An 18,850-nucleotide genomic window follows, 5' to 3' on the forward strand; every position below is an offset into this window, starting at 1 on the left:
ATATCATGATATTTTACTTCATTAAAAACCTTCAACTTCATATACTACAGGGATATTAAAGAGTTATTTAAATAAATACTTCTTTCCTTCCACAAGCCAATGGTTTTATCTGTAATAATTGTAATTCTTTATAACTGTGGAGGGAAAATCTGGTTTGTCAGATGCATTGAGTGTCAGTGAATACAAACCACATATACTTGCATCATTGGTTAATTGTATCCGATTTTGATCCTATAATCTGACTTGAGAAACAACTCATGACATTAGCTGTAATATGACTTTACTATAGAATTTACCTTCTAATATTGTAATGAGAAATAATGATCAAGATGATATAGGGTAGTGAAATTTTTCTAAGAGGATTAAATTCTTAAAAGGCTAGACTGAAATACTGTTATGAAAAGCTAATTACAGGTAGGTTACATGTACATTTTTAAAAAATGCCTAATCACATAAGCCTAAGGTAATTTAATGCTTAAAAATACATAAGCTTATACACATGTACATACACATTGAGGCATGCACATGCAAAATAGTTACTGTCTATGTATGCTCAGGGAAACAAAACTTTGAAAGACGCTATAATGGTGCAAAAAACTTGCCTCCTATTTTGCTCTTTTCTTCTCTGCTGAGAAGAATAAACTTTGGGTGTGAAGGGTAGAGTGGACATTACTGAGAATGAAGTAAATAAACTCACGATGGATAGAAAGGTTGTAACAGTAAACATATTTGCTTTTCATGAGTTCAAACCTTCTGACCCGTATAAACCGCACCTCAAGATCTCTAGAGAATGCCTGTTAGATAAGTGGCATTGATCTTTCACATTCATGTAAGGACAAAAAGATACTGAAAGACTAGTGATGGGCAGTTTTTATAAATAATTAACGAGAGGAATAGGGCTCATTCCACAAACCACTCTCTAGTAAGCTTCCATTGTGAGCTGCCAAAAACATTAAAATCCCCTTAGACTGAAATTTCAGGTTGAAAATGTCAATCTTTTGCCATGGTAAGATTGCTTGCTTCTTTTCTGTCTTCTCTCTCCTCTCTCCTCTCCTTTCTTCTTCTTTTCTCTTTATTTCCCTTCCTTTCTCCCTTTCTTCCTCCTCCTTCCTTCTTTCCTTTCACTCCCTTTTCAAAAGTTTATTTTATACAGTAATTACAGTCCATTAGATTCTTTTATCATATTCTTCATTTGCTATTATGAAGGTAATAAACACAAAAACTTTTCAGAGATAGTTCAGAGTTTTCCATATATCTAGCAATTAGTTTCTCCTGTTATGAACATCTAACATTAGTATAACATTTATTATAACTAATGTACCTCTATTGTTATGCTTCTTAACTGAAGTCCACCCAATATTCCTATTTACTTAGTTTTTACTTAATGTCCCTTTCCTGATCCAAGATCCCATGAAGGTACCACATCACATTTAGTAGTCAAAGCCCCTTGTGCTCCCTAGATTGCAAGTCTCTCTGACTTGCTTTATTTTTGGTGACCTTGACAGTTTTGAAGAGTTGCAGTATGATCAGGTATTTTGTAAGATGTTGTCCATTTGGAATTTCTCTGATTAGACTGGGATTTTCTGTTTTGGAGAAGTAGACCAGAAAGGTAAATAGTCATTTTCTTTTTTAATTTTTTACATACTGCATTTTGATTCATTGTACACAAATGGGGTACATCGTTTTGTTTCTATGGTTGTACACGATGCAGATTCATACCATTCGTGTAATCATACATATACATAGGGTAGTGATGTCTGTCTCATTCCACCATTTTTCATTCCCCCACTCCCTCTCATTTCCTTCTACATAAAGTTCCTCCATTCTTCTCTCACTCCCTACCCCCAGACCCCCATTATCTTTCATTCTCTACTTATCAGGGAAAACATTCAACCTTTGTTTTTTTGGGATTGGCTTATTTCACTTAGCATGATATTCTCCAATTCCATCCATTTATTTGTGAATGCCATAATATTATTCTTCTTTATGGCTGAATAATATTCCATTGTGTATATATACCACAGTTTCTTTATCCATTCATCTGTTGAAGGGTATCTAGGTTGGTTCCACAATCTAGCTATTGTGAATTGAGCTGCTATAGACATTGATGTGGCTGCTGTAGTATGCTGATTTTAAGTCCTTTGGGTATAAACCAAGGAGTGGTATAACTGGGTCAAAAGGTGGGTCCATTCCTGGCATCCTATCAATAATTTATATTGTCTCTATGACTTATCCATGTTGATTTTCACCTGAATCAACTGGCTGAGTTGGTGTGTATCAGATTCCTCCACAACAAAGTTTTCTTTTCTCCATTTTCCATACTATTCTCCTTGGAAGGAAATCACTATTGTGCAGTCCACACATAAGGAGTGGGAATCATTCTCCTACTCATAGGAAGTGAAGGATAGACATATGTAAATTATCTGGAAGTTTTCTGCATAGGAGATTTGTCTTTTCTACCCCATTTATTATGTATCTCACTTTTTTTTCCATATCATCTTGGACCTATTACACTTTGCATAATAATCCAACAATATTTATTTTGTTTCTCAAATTGTTTCAGCATAGATAAAATGAACTCTTAGCTCCTGCATCCCTTTGACATATGCTCATATCAGTGTGTGTGTGCGTGCGTGTGGGTGTGCCTGCACTTCCATGTGACTGTTTTCTTTTTGAAGCATTTTCTTACTTTCTGGCATTTCAAGGTGTTTCTCACTTATTTTCCCTGCTAATATGGTTTGAATGTTATTGTCCCCTCCAAAATTCACATGGTGGAAACCTAATCCGTAATACCACAGTAAAGAGAGGTGGGACCCAATGAAAAGTGTGTAGGATCTTAAAGGCTCCAACCTCATGATAAATGAATGCAGATATAAACAAGGCCCTGGCAGTGAGTATCCTGTTGCCACCTGCAGCAACAATCTTGCGGGTATTTATCGGAGGTGGACTGGAAATAAACTACTTCTATTCCTGAGCTGCTTCCTTGCTTGCTTGCTTATTCTCTAGCTTATAGAGGAAAAGAGGCTTGCTTGATTTTAGAGGAAGAGAGGCTTTGAGAGGGAGTTTTAGAGAAAGAGGCTTGCTACGCTTTCAGAGATCTATTTCTTCTTAGAGTTCTGCTTCTTCTTCTTAGAGGTGTGTCCTGCATCCTGCGAACTAAAGGTGCGTGCTAGAGGTGCATGCTAAAGGCGCTGTCTATCAGAGGTGCTTCTTAGTGGTGCGTCTCGTGTACTGCGATCTGTGATCTGCAACCTAGAGGTGTGTTCTTAGTCCTCCGCTCTGCAATCTGCCATCTGCCTTCTGCCTACTGACTACTTCTTTTTGCCTTCTGCCTTCTGCCCGCTTATATTCCCTCCAGGAGGTGGAGGGCAGGGCCACGCCAGTTAAGCGAAGATCAGGTGAGGAGCCAGCTGCCCAATATCACTGCAAAGGTCAAAACAGCAGGCATGAGCAGGAGCACTCGGGAACACATGTGCACGCGTTGTGTGCGTGGACTCACTTGAATACGGCCAATGATAAAGCACCTGAGTGTGTCTATGCTAACCGACTTCCTCACGGCTGATGTGATCAAAACAACTTCTGGATGGCTGCCAGGTGCCATCTTGGTGAAGTCCGCATGGCATAGCCCCCAACAGTACCCCTATGTTTTTTTTCTTCTGCTCTTCTGCCATGTGAGGATCAAGTTCCCCTCTTGCCCTTCCACCTTTCACCATGGGATTAGCAAAAGGACCTATAGTAGATGCCAGGGCCTTGTTCTTGGATTTCCAGCTTCCAGAATTATAGGAGAATAAATGTATATTCTTTACAAGTTACCCAGTTTAGACATTACATTATTGTAGCAAAAAAACTACTAAGACACTACCTCAACCCTAGTATCAACCATTTTCTTCAGCATCTGTTTCCCCTTCCTACAGCGTTATGTTAGAGTCAAGATCTTGGTGCTATCATAATACTGCCTGCTAACATTTTCTAAGTCCTCCTTTCAGTCAATGAAGCAAAGAAAGTTGTGCATGTCCACTCATTTGTTTTGGGGTTATGTATTTATAGATATTTGTACATAGGTATTTAGAACTCATGCATAAATACACAATGGGTTACACATATACCTATGGATATGTGGATCTATAAATAGTCCTATATACAACTTGCTGTGCATATGCTAAGTTAAACCTAAACTGTACTGGTGACTAAGTCACGAGTAGAGTCCATATCCACGTGGGTCATTCTAGCTTCTTTACTTGCTTATTTTAATCTTCTACTCCAACAGCGAGAAATCTGCCATTCATCATTCAGTTATAGTGTATAATGGTATCATAATTATGACCTGTACCTCCATGGTAAACAATTTTATCAAGTACAGTACAATGTTTTAGTCCAACTTCGTGTTTTAGACCCTTGGAATATACTCACTGAAGAAATCACTTATATCAGCACCTTTTTCTCTCACTCCCTTTTTTAAGGTTATTTTAAACAGTAGTGATATTCTATTAGATTCTTTTGTCATATTCTACATTTCATCCTGGAATCCTCTGACCTCATATTATTTTTTAAAAATTTTACATACATTAAACTTCCCTCTTTTTTACTATAACATTCCATTGGTTTTGACAAATATAATATATCATTTATCCACCATTATGGAACTGCATGGAAAAGGATCACTGCTGTAAAATTCCCCTGTGCTACACCTGTTCAACTCTCCCTCCCTCCCTGATGGACTTTGACAACTGTTGATCATTTTCTCTATCTGTGACCCATCATTTTATCTTTTCCAGAATATCACTGGAATCAAAGGAATTCTACATGAAATAACTTTTTAAGATTATCTTCTCTTGCTTAGCATGATACACTTAAAATTCTTTCATGTAATTTTGTGAGCTGATAACTCATTTATTCATTCTGTGGCAAGAAAGTGCCACAGATTATTCTTGCATGCACTTATTGAACATCTTAGTTACTTCCAGGTTTGGCGATTATGAATAAAGGTACATAAATATTCATGGTAAGGTCTTGAATGCACAAAACTTACAAATTAGGTAGAGAAATAGATCTAAGAACCTGAGTGCAGAACCATGTAGTAAAAGGGTGTTTGGCTTTGTAGAAAACTAATAAGCTGGATTCCAAAGTGGTTTCACTATTTTGCATTCCTCTGAGCAAGAAATAAATGTTCTTGTTACTTTGAATCTTAATGGTTTTTAACATTGTCAACTTTTGGATTTTAGTCATTCTGGTAAGTATGTAGTATAGTAGTATTTCAGTGTTGTTTTGATTTTCAATTTTCTAACAACAAATGATATCAAGCATATTGTCAAAAGCTTATTTTCATGTGCCTAGGTTCTTGAGGTGTTTTATGAAATATTTTCCCATTTTAAAATTGAACATTTGCCTTTTTACTGTTGAGCCTTAAGAGTTATTTGTGTGTTTTGTGAATATTTTCTCCTAGTCTGTAATTTGTCATTTCTTTCTCTTAACAGAAGTTTTTAATTTTAATTAACCTATCCTTCTTGTCTTTCATAGACTGTTACATCAAAAACTCATTACCAAACTTACATTATATAAATTGTCTCCTATGTATCTTTTAAATACAATTTGCATTTAGCTCTTTTATTAATTTTAATTAATTTTGGGGAAAGTTGCAAATTTTAAGGTATGTCTACATTCACTTTTACTTTTTTATTTTTTCCTCTTTATGTCTTTTACAGTTGGATGGCCAATTGTTTTCACACCACTTATTGACAAAGCTATCCATTGAATTGTTTTTGTTCATTTGCGAAAGATCACTGACTATATTTCTGTGTCCCTACTTCTGAACACTCAGTTCTCTTCTATTGATTGATATGTCTATTCTTCCACCAACACCATGCCTGGATAGCAGTAATTTCAAAGTAAATCCTAAATTCAAATAATATAATAATATAACTTTTTCTCTTTAGTAAGATGTTGGCTACTCTAGGTTGACTTTCACTACACTTTTAGGATCATTTTGTCATTGTCTACTAATTGCTTGCTAGATTTCTGGTTGAGGTTGCATTGAGTCTATAGCTCTATTTGGCAAGGGTTAATGTTTCAATGATGTTGAGAGCCTGATCAATGATCATAACATATCTTTCCATTTCTTTGTATCTTCTTTGATTTCTGTATCAGAGTTTTGTGACTATTCTGTGTCTATAGAGTTCTGTGACTATAAAGATGAGCCCATGATTTTTGTTTTTTATTCTACTGATATGTGTATAATATTACCCAATGTTTGGATAGCACAATCTTGCACTTCTGGGATAAATTCCACAGGATTTTTCTAACTTTCTGGATTATTTTTAGTGGCTAACATCATGTTCAGCATTTCATGACTAAATTTATGAGATATTCATTTATAATTTTTTCAAAATATTTTTGCTTGGTTTTGGTATCAGGGTAAAAGGGGTCTTATAGAATGAGCTGAATAGTGTTTTCTAATTCTAATTTATTTTTCTAATTTTGAATGTTCTTTAAAATTGTATTAATTAAAAAATGTTTAATGAAGTTCACCACTTAAAATATTAGGACTTGGGTTTTGAATTATTATTATTATTAATTCATTCTCTTTACTTGATGTAGGTTAGTTGGATATTTTTTTGTTCCCTTCTGAATCAATTTTGATAGTTCCTGTGTTTCCAGGAATAAGCTATTTTATTTCATTATTCCATGAAAATTTTCAAGTATTCTTTCAAAAAAAGTTTGTTAGGTCAGAATTAATATAAATATTCCCTCCTTTGTTTTTCAATTTTATTTATTTGAGTCTTTTTCTTCTTCCTCCACCAAATTTAGTTTAGCTAATGGTTTTCCAATTTTCTTGGCATTTTATAAAAAACACATTTGCTTATGTTAATTATCTCTACTATTTTCCTATTCTGTCCCATTGATTTTTGCTTTAATCTTTATTATTTCTTACTCTTGTTTACTTGGGTTTCAGTTTGCTCTTCTTTTTTCAGGGCCTTGCTGTAGATGGCTAAATTATTGACTGGATTTTTTGTAGTATTTATAGCCATAAATTTCCCCTAAACCTTGTGTCAGTTGCATCCAATCAGTGCTAGGTTGCTTTTTCATTTTTAAGTCATCTTACAGTACTTTCCAATTTTCATTTGGATTTTGTCTTTGACCCATTTGATAATAAGGAGTGACTATTTAATTCCACATATTTGTCAGTGTCTCAGATTTCCATCTATTATTGATTTCTAATTTTTTTCTGCTGCTGTCAGAGAAAAAACGTTGTATTGCTCCTATTTTAAGTTTATTAAGGTTTGTTCTACATTGTGTCCTAGGCAATGTGGTTGTTGGATAGAGTGTTTATAAATATGGTAGGTCTAATTGGTTTATATTGCTGTTAAAATCTTCTATTCACATGTTGATTTTCTGACTAGTTATTTTGTCTTTTACAGAAACTGGGCTATTGAAATCTCCAACTCTGTTGAATAGTCTTACATTGTGTTCATTTTTGTTGCATACATTTTAGTTCTCTATTGTTTGGTCTCTATATGCTTATAATTGCTATATCTACCTACAGGTTTGATCCTTTTATCCTGATAAAGTGTCCCTGTTTTTCTAGTAGCATGTCTTTTTTACTTTAAGATCTATTTTATCTCACATTAGTATAGCCATTCCAACTTTCTCATGGTTATTGTTTGACTTGTAGTTGTTCTAAAACTCCCTGTGTATGCCCAAATCCCCTGCATGCTGGAGTTCCTTATGTAGAATGGTGTGGTATTGGCATATTACCTTGCAAATAGTTTGCATACTTTAAGTCCTCTATAGGTCACCTTTAATATCTAATAAAATGTAAATGCTATATACATAGATGTTACAATACATTGGTTTTATTTTTATTATTATATCATTCGTTTTGTTGTTTTTTTCTTAATATATTCTATGCACAGTTGAAACTGTGATTGTGGAACCCATGGATACAGAGGCCTACTGTATATTTTTCCATACTTTTAAAACATTTTTTAACCTAAAGTATGTTTTTGTACACAGAATATAGCTGCATCTGGGTTTTTATCTAGTCTAACAATCAGCATCTTTCAATTAGATTGATTAATTCATTTTCTTTTAATTTGCTATCCATATAGTTGGATTCACTTTTGCTATTTTGTCTTTTCTTAGGCATGTCTTGTGTCTTTTCATCTTTTTGGTTACATTGTGCATGTGTTCATGCATGCAGTCTACTTTATCCATTAGAGTCTTTGGTATATCCATTATAGTTCTTTTAAATTCTCAGCCTGTTAATTCCAACATTTCTGCCATATCTCCATCTGCTTTAAGACTTGTTCTGTCTCTATGTTTTTTCAATCTATATTTTGTTTTATTTTTTATAGCTAGAGATGTATCTAAAATGAACTAGACATGTGTCTAAAATGAACTGCTGTAAGTAAACCTTTAGTTATGTGTTGGTAGGCTGTGGTATACGGGGAAGGATTCTCCAGTTCAGTGATTTCAGTCTTGTAGTAGCCTGTACCTCTGGATCATAGGCTTCACATGTGCTCCTGTTTCCACTCCTTGTCCCCCTAATTGGGATAGGATGGCTGGAAAGGACTGCAACTGGAAGTTTCCCTCCTCCTGCATAGAAGCCTTGAATAGACGAGAGTTCACACTTCCCTTTCCTTGGCCAGTTAGGCCCTATTAAACCACAACTGTTTAGGCTCTGGTTAAATCATTTCAGCTGAGGGCAGCCTTTGTTAAGAAAAAGAGAATTCTCTGGTGCCTTTCAGTATGGCTTCTTTGCCCTTTCCTTTGCAGCTAGCATGAGGGAAGTTTTCCCTGATATTTACTGTGAGTACCTAATAGATAAAAACGTGTGCAGGCTCCCCTATGATCCCTCTAGAGATTTTAACTCTCAGAGTTGTCCTCATTGAGTCTCCAGCAATCCCTCCATTATAGTTCAGTTTTCCTTACCCTATCACTGGTTCCCTCAGACATTGGGAACTTGTAGATTTCTGCTCTGAATTCACCTGTTGACTTCTACAATTTGGAGGTAGTGGTTTGCCCTGTGACCTCCCTTCTCTGGTGATTCTAAAAACAGTTGATTTTTCAAAGTGTTCAGTTTTTTCATTTGTCAGTGTAGAGTAGTGATTTCCATGTTTTTTGCATATTGAACTGAAAACCAGAAGTTTCTATATTACTTTCTCAGTATAGATTTTAATTAATCTAAATCTACCTTCAGAGCACCTTACCAGTTGACATGAAGTACAGGTAGTTTATAACAAAATACTCCTCATTCCTCTTTCCTATTCCTTGCCATTATTACTTTTTTTTCCCCCAATATGAGGTGAATATTCCTCCATAGCTGAAACAATTAGATTATTGAAGTTGTGACTTTATCAGTGGATCAAAATATTTGTGGGATAGTAAAGAACTACTATACTTGGTGATAAACGTAGGCAGATGGAAAGTGGCTGGTTAAGTAGGTCCCTGAAGGTGTGCCCTTGGGAAGTATACATCTTGTCCCTGGCTCTGTGTGCTGTCTGATTCCTGGCTGCCATGAGCTTAGCAACTTTCTCTACCATGCCCTCGCTCCACGATGTTCTGCCTCACCTCAATGGCATTGGCTGATCAAACACTGAACCTCTAAAACTGAAATGCTCAATAAGCATTTCCTCCTCTAAGTTTTTCTTTTTAGGCATTTTGGTCACAGCAATGCACACTTTAAATAAAGTTATCCTTCAATCAACTAAGGAAAATAAAATATTTTCATTTATTACTTCCCAAATTCTCTTAATTTATTAAGTACCTTTGGGTTTATTATCTATATTATTTTTTGTTTTTCTTAAGAACTTTTGAAAATATTTCTTGCAAGAGCAAGTCAGCTAGTTACGAATTCCCTAATTTTTGATTGTATTAGGAAGTCCTTGTTTGTTCATCACTGAGGTATTTTATTGACAGTAGTGTTCTACGGTGGAGGTTTTATTCCTGTCAAAACTTTAAATATCTCACTCCATTCTATTCTTGCTTACCTAAGTTCTGATGAGCAATTTACTTTAACATTTAAAATTGTGTCTTTGTATAGCTAAGGTGCTTCAACCCAGCCCCAGCCCCCAAGAGTTTCTCACATTTAGTCATATGTATTTTGAAAATTACATTTCTAGTTTAGTGTTTTTGGTATTTCCGTTTATGATACTTGTTGTTCACTCAGCTTCTGGATATGGTTTAGTGTGTCCATCATTAATTTTGGAACTTTCTTGGCCATTATTACCTAAATATTTTTTCTGTTCCATTTACACCTCCTTTGTTTTTTGATATTCCAATTGCATTTATATTACTGAAGTTGGTTCATGGTTTTGGGCTGATCTATGTGTTTTAAATTCTAATTTTACATTTGCATTTCAGTTTGGGAAGTTTCTACTGTTCTATCTTCAAGCTCACTGATTTTTTTTTTTTAAATCCTTAGCTGTGTCTAGTCTATTAATGAGGCCATCAAAGGCATACTCCACTTCCTTTAAAATACTTTAAATTTCTAGCATTTCCTGTGATTTCTTTCTTAAAATTTCTACCTCTCCACTTGGGTGTTGTAGATTTTTCCAGTAGAGCCCTTAACATATTAGCCAGTTATTTAAAATGTCTTTTCTGATGATTCCATTATTTGTTGTATATCTGAGTGGTTCTACTTTATGCTTCATCTTTCCTATTTTCTTTCCTGAAAATTTGTCATACCTTTCAAAAATTTTTGTCATTATTGTTAAAGGCCAAGCATATTTTATCAGATAAAAGAAGCTGGGGAAATCAAGCCTTTAATTCAGGATTTATTTTATCCATTTTAGGAGTTGTTCTGTGTTTGATGTATGAAGTAGTATAAGTGCCAGAGGCCCACAATTTCTCTACCACCTTTTTTTTTTTTTTTTTTTTTTGACTCCTCTTTTGATTCTGGGCGACCTTAAGTACTCACCCTCAGAGACAACCTGCCTTCTATAGCTCTTTCATTTGTGATTCACTGCTTAGGGTGGGAGCAATGTGTGGGGAGTTGCAGACATAGTATAAAGCCTAAAATTCATGTTATGTGCTATCTGACACCTGAAACCAGACAGGCCTTGAACGCATTAATCATTCTGCCTCTGTGGATAAGGTTCCAGATGACCCACGAACAAGGCATTTCACTTACTTTCCCCTTTGTGAGCTTCAGTTCCCTGCCAGTCAAAGGAATTATTCAAGCAAACCAATAATAGCTTCCCTCAGGACACTGGGGCCACCCAATTCCCCATTCTCTTGATTCTACCAAACCTACCTCCCACAACCACTACTTACTCACTCTGTTCCTGGTGCAAACCCCCACATGACCCTGCATGGTAGCAATGTGTACCTTCCCCAGACTGTGGGTATATGTGACTAATAAATTGCTGTTGGTCTTATCTGTCCCACATTGGATGCTGTGTTCTCAACCAACCTCACACCTCTATGATGGGAATCCTCTTTTACCAAAACAGAATTGCCTACAATCTCACAACTCATTCTCCGTTCTTTAGTGTACTGATGTTTATGAGTTATGAACTCCACCAGTGTTTTTTTCCCCCTGTGGTATTTGTTTAGATAAGACAGGAAATCTTGAAGGGACTGGGAAGGAAAGAATGCCCTTCCTCCAGTTGGAATAAAAGTCTGGTAAAAAACATTTTCTCTTCTGGAGAAAACTTTGGAGGCTTTGTAATGTAGATCTCTCTAAGCTTATTTCACAATGATGACCATTTCCTTCCCCGTGAGAACAGCATGAGGGGAACTTGGGCTTATCCTCACTGTGAGAAACTGGATTTCTAGAGTTTAAAATCCACAAAAGTTTGGGGCTTCTCTAGGACTCCCAGTAGTTTTCTCTCTTACATTGGTTCACACTTACTATATTATTATATAATATGAAATACCTATCTGAATTTCATCTTCAGTTCTGATATAGTGACTGAAACCCTTGGAATTTCCTGATAAGGTAAGAGGAATGTCTTTTGTTATTGATAATAAGCCCCTTCCAACAATACCTTCACTGATACTAGGCAACACTTGGTGGATAGGTCTGGTTGACAGAGGAACCAGCTGTGTAATTAGGGAATTCAAACATTTAGCCCCATCCCTGAACTACAGAGAAGAAATTCGTATTCCTGGATATTGAATTCACTTTGACCAATGGCAATGGTTTAATCAATCATGCCTACATATCAAAGCCTCCATAAACCCTCAAATGTGGGAATTCAGAGGGTTTCTGGGCTGGTGAATGCATACATCAAGATGTTGAGAGGTGGCACACCTAGAGAGGGCATGGAAGTCCCTGTTCCTTCCTATACATCTTGGGCTATGTATCTCTTCCATTTGGCTTGTCCTGAGTTGTATCCTTTATAATCAACCAGAAAAAGGAAGTAAAGTGCCTCCCTGAGATCTGTGAGCTACTCTAGTAAATTTTCAAAATGAAAGAGGGGTTGTGGGAACACCTGATTTACAGGTTGGTCAGAAGCACAGGTAACAACCTGGACTTGCACCTGGCCTCTGAAGTGGGGGCAGTATTGTGGACTTGAGGCCTTAACCTAACTCTGCTAACTCTGGTACTTAATGTCATAATCAAATTGAATTGTAGGAGACTCTATTGGTGCCCAGAGAGTTGGAAAATTGCATAATGTGAAAGAAATGCTCACACATGTCCTGCCTTAAGTGTTGTGTGTGTAAAGAAAAACAGCTGCTTTCCCTTTTAGCACTCTATCCCCAGTAATTTGTCAAAGTTACCATTTAAGTGTTCCTATCAGTTTAGGGCTCCAGCAGCTTATGCTCCAGGTAAGTGCACATCACCTGGAATTCTCTGAATTCACCCATGACTCTAGATTTCAGTTCTGCAGTTTGTATTCAAATCTCAGTTCTCTAACTGAAAAGAGTCATGGGTTTTTAGTTTGTTCTGCTTTTTCTGTTTGTCTGTTTGTTTGTTTGTTGGAAGGACATTGATGTTGGAAATGAAACTGGAAGTGCTTCACTTTTTTTTTTTTTTAACTTTCTGACACATACTATTTAATTACTCAAGTATAAATGTGCATGTCATTGGTGTCATTCAAGTAAGAACAGATCTATTAACTGTCAAGATCATTTTTTCCTTTCTCTTTGAGCAAGCTGTGCCTTTATTTCAGTTACAATCTTCTTCATGCATAATTCAGCCTCTGCTGATACAGAAATGGTAACGAATTCAAAGGATTCATTGGGCTTCTTAGGCCTTCTTTGAGAGTCATTTATATGGTGAGTAGCATCAGGAGCACGGCCTGTTTGTTTTAGATAAACAGAAATCCTAACTTGCAAGCTCCCTTGTTTGCTCTCTTACCAACTTGTCCTGCTGGTCTTTCTAGGAAAATGTACACAGAAGGTATTTCTGTTTTGTTTTGTCTTAATGTTCTTAACAGCTACACCATTACAGATGATGATGTGAGATGTTCTCAATCTCTCCATTCTCAAATTTGCATTTTAAATGTATCAAATAGAGAAGTACACAGAACATAAATGTCCCTGTCAGTGAATCAGAAGAAACTTAAACCTTTTATTTTAATTATCATCCAAGTTAAGAAATGAGATCAAATTTCCACCCCAAAGTCCCCCTCATATTTCAAAATCATTTCTGAAATGTCTGTAATTGATGCTGTTCATTAACAATTTAGTCATTTTTCCAAGACTCAATTCAAGACAATTTTCCTCCTTAAATTCTGCACCAAAAAGTAAATCCAAGGAAAGCAGAGGTTCTTAGAATGGGAAGGGACTGGTGTCAAAGACTCATACTGTCTTCCTCTGAGAGTGCCAAAGACTGATGATTTCTAAAACCAGAAAACTGTTTTTGAAGATTCAGTGCAGTCTGATAAACTCTCTAAAGAGTTCTTAATAACAGCAATCCCATCACACTCTGACATCATGGTCCCTTCTTCAAAGATGCATGTTCAAGTGATCTATAGCGCTGAAAGGAAACAGTGAAATTTCTATTCATATGCAACTTTAAAACTTTCTACTTTTGTAGGTTTTATAATGCATTTATTTATGTTGTATATTATCAGTAGTATGTATAGAATTTATGAATCACAAAATCAGTATATATAGGGCACATGCATAGTCATAAGTATATGATAAAAATATTGGAAGAACACTGATTTCCATTGCTTGATGCCCTCAATTGCATTTGAGCATCAGATATATTATGATCTCTGTTTGTATAGAAAACACAGCAGTATTTTGACAACTCTACTGTTATTCCCAGAGAAGGAAACATGCAGGACACATAATAGACATGGTATGCTGAGAACTGAATGATTCAGTCTGCCAAGTTTAACTGTATTCCTTCCTCTTGTATCAGTTCATGCTGAAGTCTTTGAAGTTTCCAATGAGGGCTTTGATATTTACTATCTGCTCCTTGGCCTAGATTTCTTTCTCTGTTTAGAATCCCCCTCTGTTTTGGTTTCAATTTGGCCTGTCCCCCACCTGTTCACCTGCTAGAAACTTGGTACCAAGTATGGTGAGGTAGTACCATTAAGAGATGAAGCCTAGCGGAAAGTAATTAGGTCATGGGGCCACAATCCATTTAAATGAATTAGGGCCAGTCTCCTGGAATGGGTTGGCTATCATAGGAATAGATCAGTTCTGAGAGCAGTTGTTAAAAAGAGAGAACACCTCCTGCTTGTGGTTCATTCTGTACATAGCTGTTTCCCTTTCTGCTTCTTCACCATGGTATGATGCAGCCAAGGGGGACCCTCACCAGGACCACAGCACCATGCTGTTTGGACTTTTCAGTCACCAGAATCTTGAACCAAATGCACCTCTTTACTTACAAAGTCACTAACCTACCAAGTAAGAGCAGCACAAAACAGATTAAGACACCCTCCATACTCCCGTAATCTGGCAAACAGCAACTCATGGTTTTTATTGTTTTTAAATTGATGTATCACATGCACAGACAAGTGCACAACACATAAATGTTTCATTCAGCGAATTAACAGAGAAATACACCTTTTTTACTCATCACCCACTTAACAAAATTACTTCGTTACTCACATCTCCTTGTGCTTCTGAAACACCTCCCTTCTGCTCACCATCTTCCTCAATTTTGAGGTGCATAACCTTTAAAAGCCAGAGCCTAGTGGGAAGTAATTAGGTATGATGTTTCAGAATTCTAATACCATGTTAGTTTGCTTGTTTTCTGACCTATAGAAAGTTGTTTCGTAGGATGCATTTTTTTGTATTTGATTTCTTTGCTTCAATTTTGTCTATAATATTTATTCACACTGTTAAGTGTATCAAAAAATAATTTTTCATTGATCTGTGATTTCTAATGGATGGATGAATATACAACAATTTATTTGCTCATTCTACTCTATTATAATTATACCCCTGTTCTGAACTTTCTCTACACTTTAAGAAGTGTTTCTTTTTAAAACATGGAATGGTTGAGTCATAGGATATAAAAGCACTCAATTTTTATAGGTAATGTCACAACACTGGTTTCAAAGTAGACACTATCAGTTTACATTCACATCAGCCATTCATATAAAGAAAATATAAAATAATTATAAGAAAATATTGACTATCCCAAAATAGCAATGGAAATTTTAATGTAGTTTCTCAGTAATTAACAGAATAAACAAAAATCAATAAAGCTACAATTTGAACAATCTTAATATGGATATGTATTAAAGACTGTATCCAACAATTATAGAATATAAATAATTTTAAAACATCCACAGAACATTTTTAAAAACTGACCATATGCTATTTGATGAACCACTGACTAAAATCATATAGTATATGTTCTTTAACTAGAATGTAGTTAATCTAGAAATCAATAATAAAAAGAAAGAAATATAGTTTTAAAACTTCACAAGTCAGAGAAAACATTTTAATGGCACTAATAATGGAAGCTAAGAGAGTGATAAGCCAGGGCACGTTCAGTGATGGAGATGTCATAGGAACACAAAGTTTGCTACTAAGAGATCACAGTCGTCATGAATATCTTCAGTCTTGATCTGTTTACTGAAGAGGTTTTTGTCATATAATACTTTTTATGTCCCCTTCTTTACTTGATCTCAATTGAAAAACATAGTTTGACATTTTAACATTTCTGTTTTATTATTAGCAAATACAAAATTAACAATCTCAATACTGCTTGAAAAACCAATTTAGACTAAGGAGCACTATTAAATTGAGACTACAGATAAGGTGGTTTAAATGAACTAGAAGGATCCAGAAACTCTCTTCCTCTCTATTGTTTGTTTGTTTGTTAATTATTTATTTATCCAGTGTTTCAGTATAAGATGCAGTTAGAGAAGCCAGTTGGGCCACTAATGGTATAGAATATAGTTCGGTGTTTAGTCCAGGAGACCCCTATAAGACATTACTAAGATTAGTTTTAATTCTTCTTTTTCTGGCTATGGGCCAGAGACTTTGTTTTCTCAACATTTAGACCTCTTTTAAGGGTGATAAAGTGCCTGAACATTCTTAGGGCATTGAAACCTGGCTTCTTCAGAGGTGGGGAGACAAAGATAGAAAGGCCATAATGAAAGACTCAATCTTTTATATCTTCATCTTGGGAATGAGATACTGTCACTTCTACCAAGTATGAGAGGAGCTTCACAAAGGTTAAATGTGTGAAAGTGGAACTCATTGCGGATCATCTGGAGATTGGCTGAAATAAATGGTCATTTGATCTAAAAAAATAATTATGCATCCAAGTGATATTTACAACTTTCTATATAGATCTATAGATACAAATACGAAATCATTTTTTAGGCATCATCTTCAAATAGCAATTATTTTTTCAGCTCTAGTCAGGTATAAGTGACAAATAATATTTATATACATCTGTGTGTGTGTATTTACAGTGCACAACATGACAATTTGATGGTACACGTATGCATTGTGAAATAATTACCAAAATCAATTAACACATGCATCATCTCACATAAATATCTTTTTCTTTAAAAAATGAGAATGCTTAGGAGTTATTCTCTCAGCAAATTTTCAGGTGTACAGTAGAATGTTGTTAGTATAAGCACCATGCTGCACATCTGATCCTCAGAATTTAAAACAAAAACTTTATATGCTTTGACCAATATTTGAAGCAGATGACAATATTTCTTCAGCTAATTTGTGTTTTCTGATTTTAATCTTGGTGATATCAGTATTGTCTCCCATGGTTGATAATAAATGTTGACACATATTTAATGTGTGCTACACATTCATCTCAACATTCTTGAAAAATGAAAATTCAGTACTTAATTTTTTATCAAACATACTTTCAATCATTTGAGCTCATTACTACGGAAAACATTTATTGCCAGATAAGATAAAAGGTGTTACCAAATAATAAGAAACAATCATAATTATGTACCAGGTAATAAATTACCAAACCTGTGCAGTAAGATAGCTCTACAGCAGGATTGCTCAAACTTTATTATTTTCCCTTTCTCATCACAATTCGTGTATACTTAACTAGTGATTATACTCATTTTTCACTAGTACCAACTTGTGTAGGTCTGGTGACTTTTTGTGTCCTGCTGGCTTTGACAGGGACAATGGAATAATACCACATGGTCCTCATGTACTACAATAATGAATATGTCCTGATCTCCTGATAGCAAAGAAATTAAAGGTGGCCAACTATTCCTGTCTAAGGGTACTTCACTCGTATGTGTGTTCCTGGCAGGCAAGTTCTTAAAAGGGAGTTTTAGTTACCTTGTGTCTCAAAGCCATGTGGAAAAGAAAGATGCATTATATCAGATTGTCTTTCAAATATGCATGGAGTGAGATCTATTTACTGCACGTGTTTCACACAAAACCAGAAAAGACCATGGAAGTAGTTGGAAGTACCAAGTGGAAGTCTAGCACACTCATGCTGTTTTATTTATTGTAACTTTAACAATGATCCTTGGCCATGATTCTAATTGAATAAAAGTTAAAAATCAGGCAAAGCAAATCTATGCAATTACTGCTCAGAGTATTACTTTCTTTGGGGGAGTTGCAGATTGGAAAAGGCCCTAGAAGTCTGTAAGTTGCTGGAAATGTTTTCTGTGACTTGACCTGGGCAGCAGGCGCATAGGTGCACACATTTGCAAATGTGCAGTAAATTGTACATTTATGATGTTTAAACTTTTGTGTATAAGTTAGAACTTAATTTAACAATATAATAAGAATGTTGAAAAAATAATCCTTGTACAAATGTGAAAAGTCAAGGCAAAAGCAGTAAACCAAACGGAACACAAGGGAAATTGGCACAAATCTAGAATGCTTCAAGCAAAACTAATACAGGATTTATACTCACCTTTCCTATAAGCCAAAAGTCAGAGAGCTCTTACAATGTTTTCTGATTTTTTTAATGATCCATTTGAATCTTTCAGTATCTTCCCCCCAGAGAATTATTTTCTGCTTCTTCACATAAAAAAAAATTATTATAACCAAACACAGGGAATAAAACTTTACGTATACAAGTATGTTTTGTGTTATAAAACCTATAAATAATAAAAATGAAATTATGAGTTTACAAAAAAAAGATGAAAGGGATAGTTAGATATTTATCTATAGCATCATCTCACCACACAGATCTATAGCCAAGATTTTTAGTCTCTAAAATAGTATCTAATATTTAGTATTAAAATTACATGTGAACTTTCCATTATATTTAGTACCTACAGTAAGACACAGAGTCACAGGGTCCCATTCTGGGCACCTCTTGTTAATTCCAACAACTTGTATATTCTAATTCTATAGCTGTGGAATAATGATGATAAAATTGCTTAGCATTGTACTGTGGTCACACAGAAGCATACTGCTCTCACAGATGTGGCAAGGGGACAGAATTAGGGAAGAGTAACTAGCAAATTTATGAATTAGTGTTTCA

The sequence above is a fragment of the Sciurus carolinensis genome, chromosome 3 (genome assembly GCF_902686445.1).
Source record: "Sciurus carolinensis chromosome 3, mSciCar1.2, whole genome shotgun sequence".
Classification (NCBI taxonomy): Eukaryota; Metazoa; Chordata; class Mammalia; order Rodentia; family Sciuridae; genus Sciurus; species Sciurus carolinensis.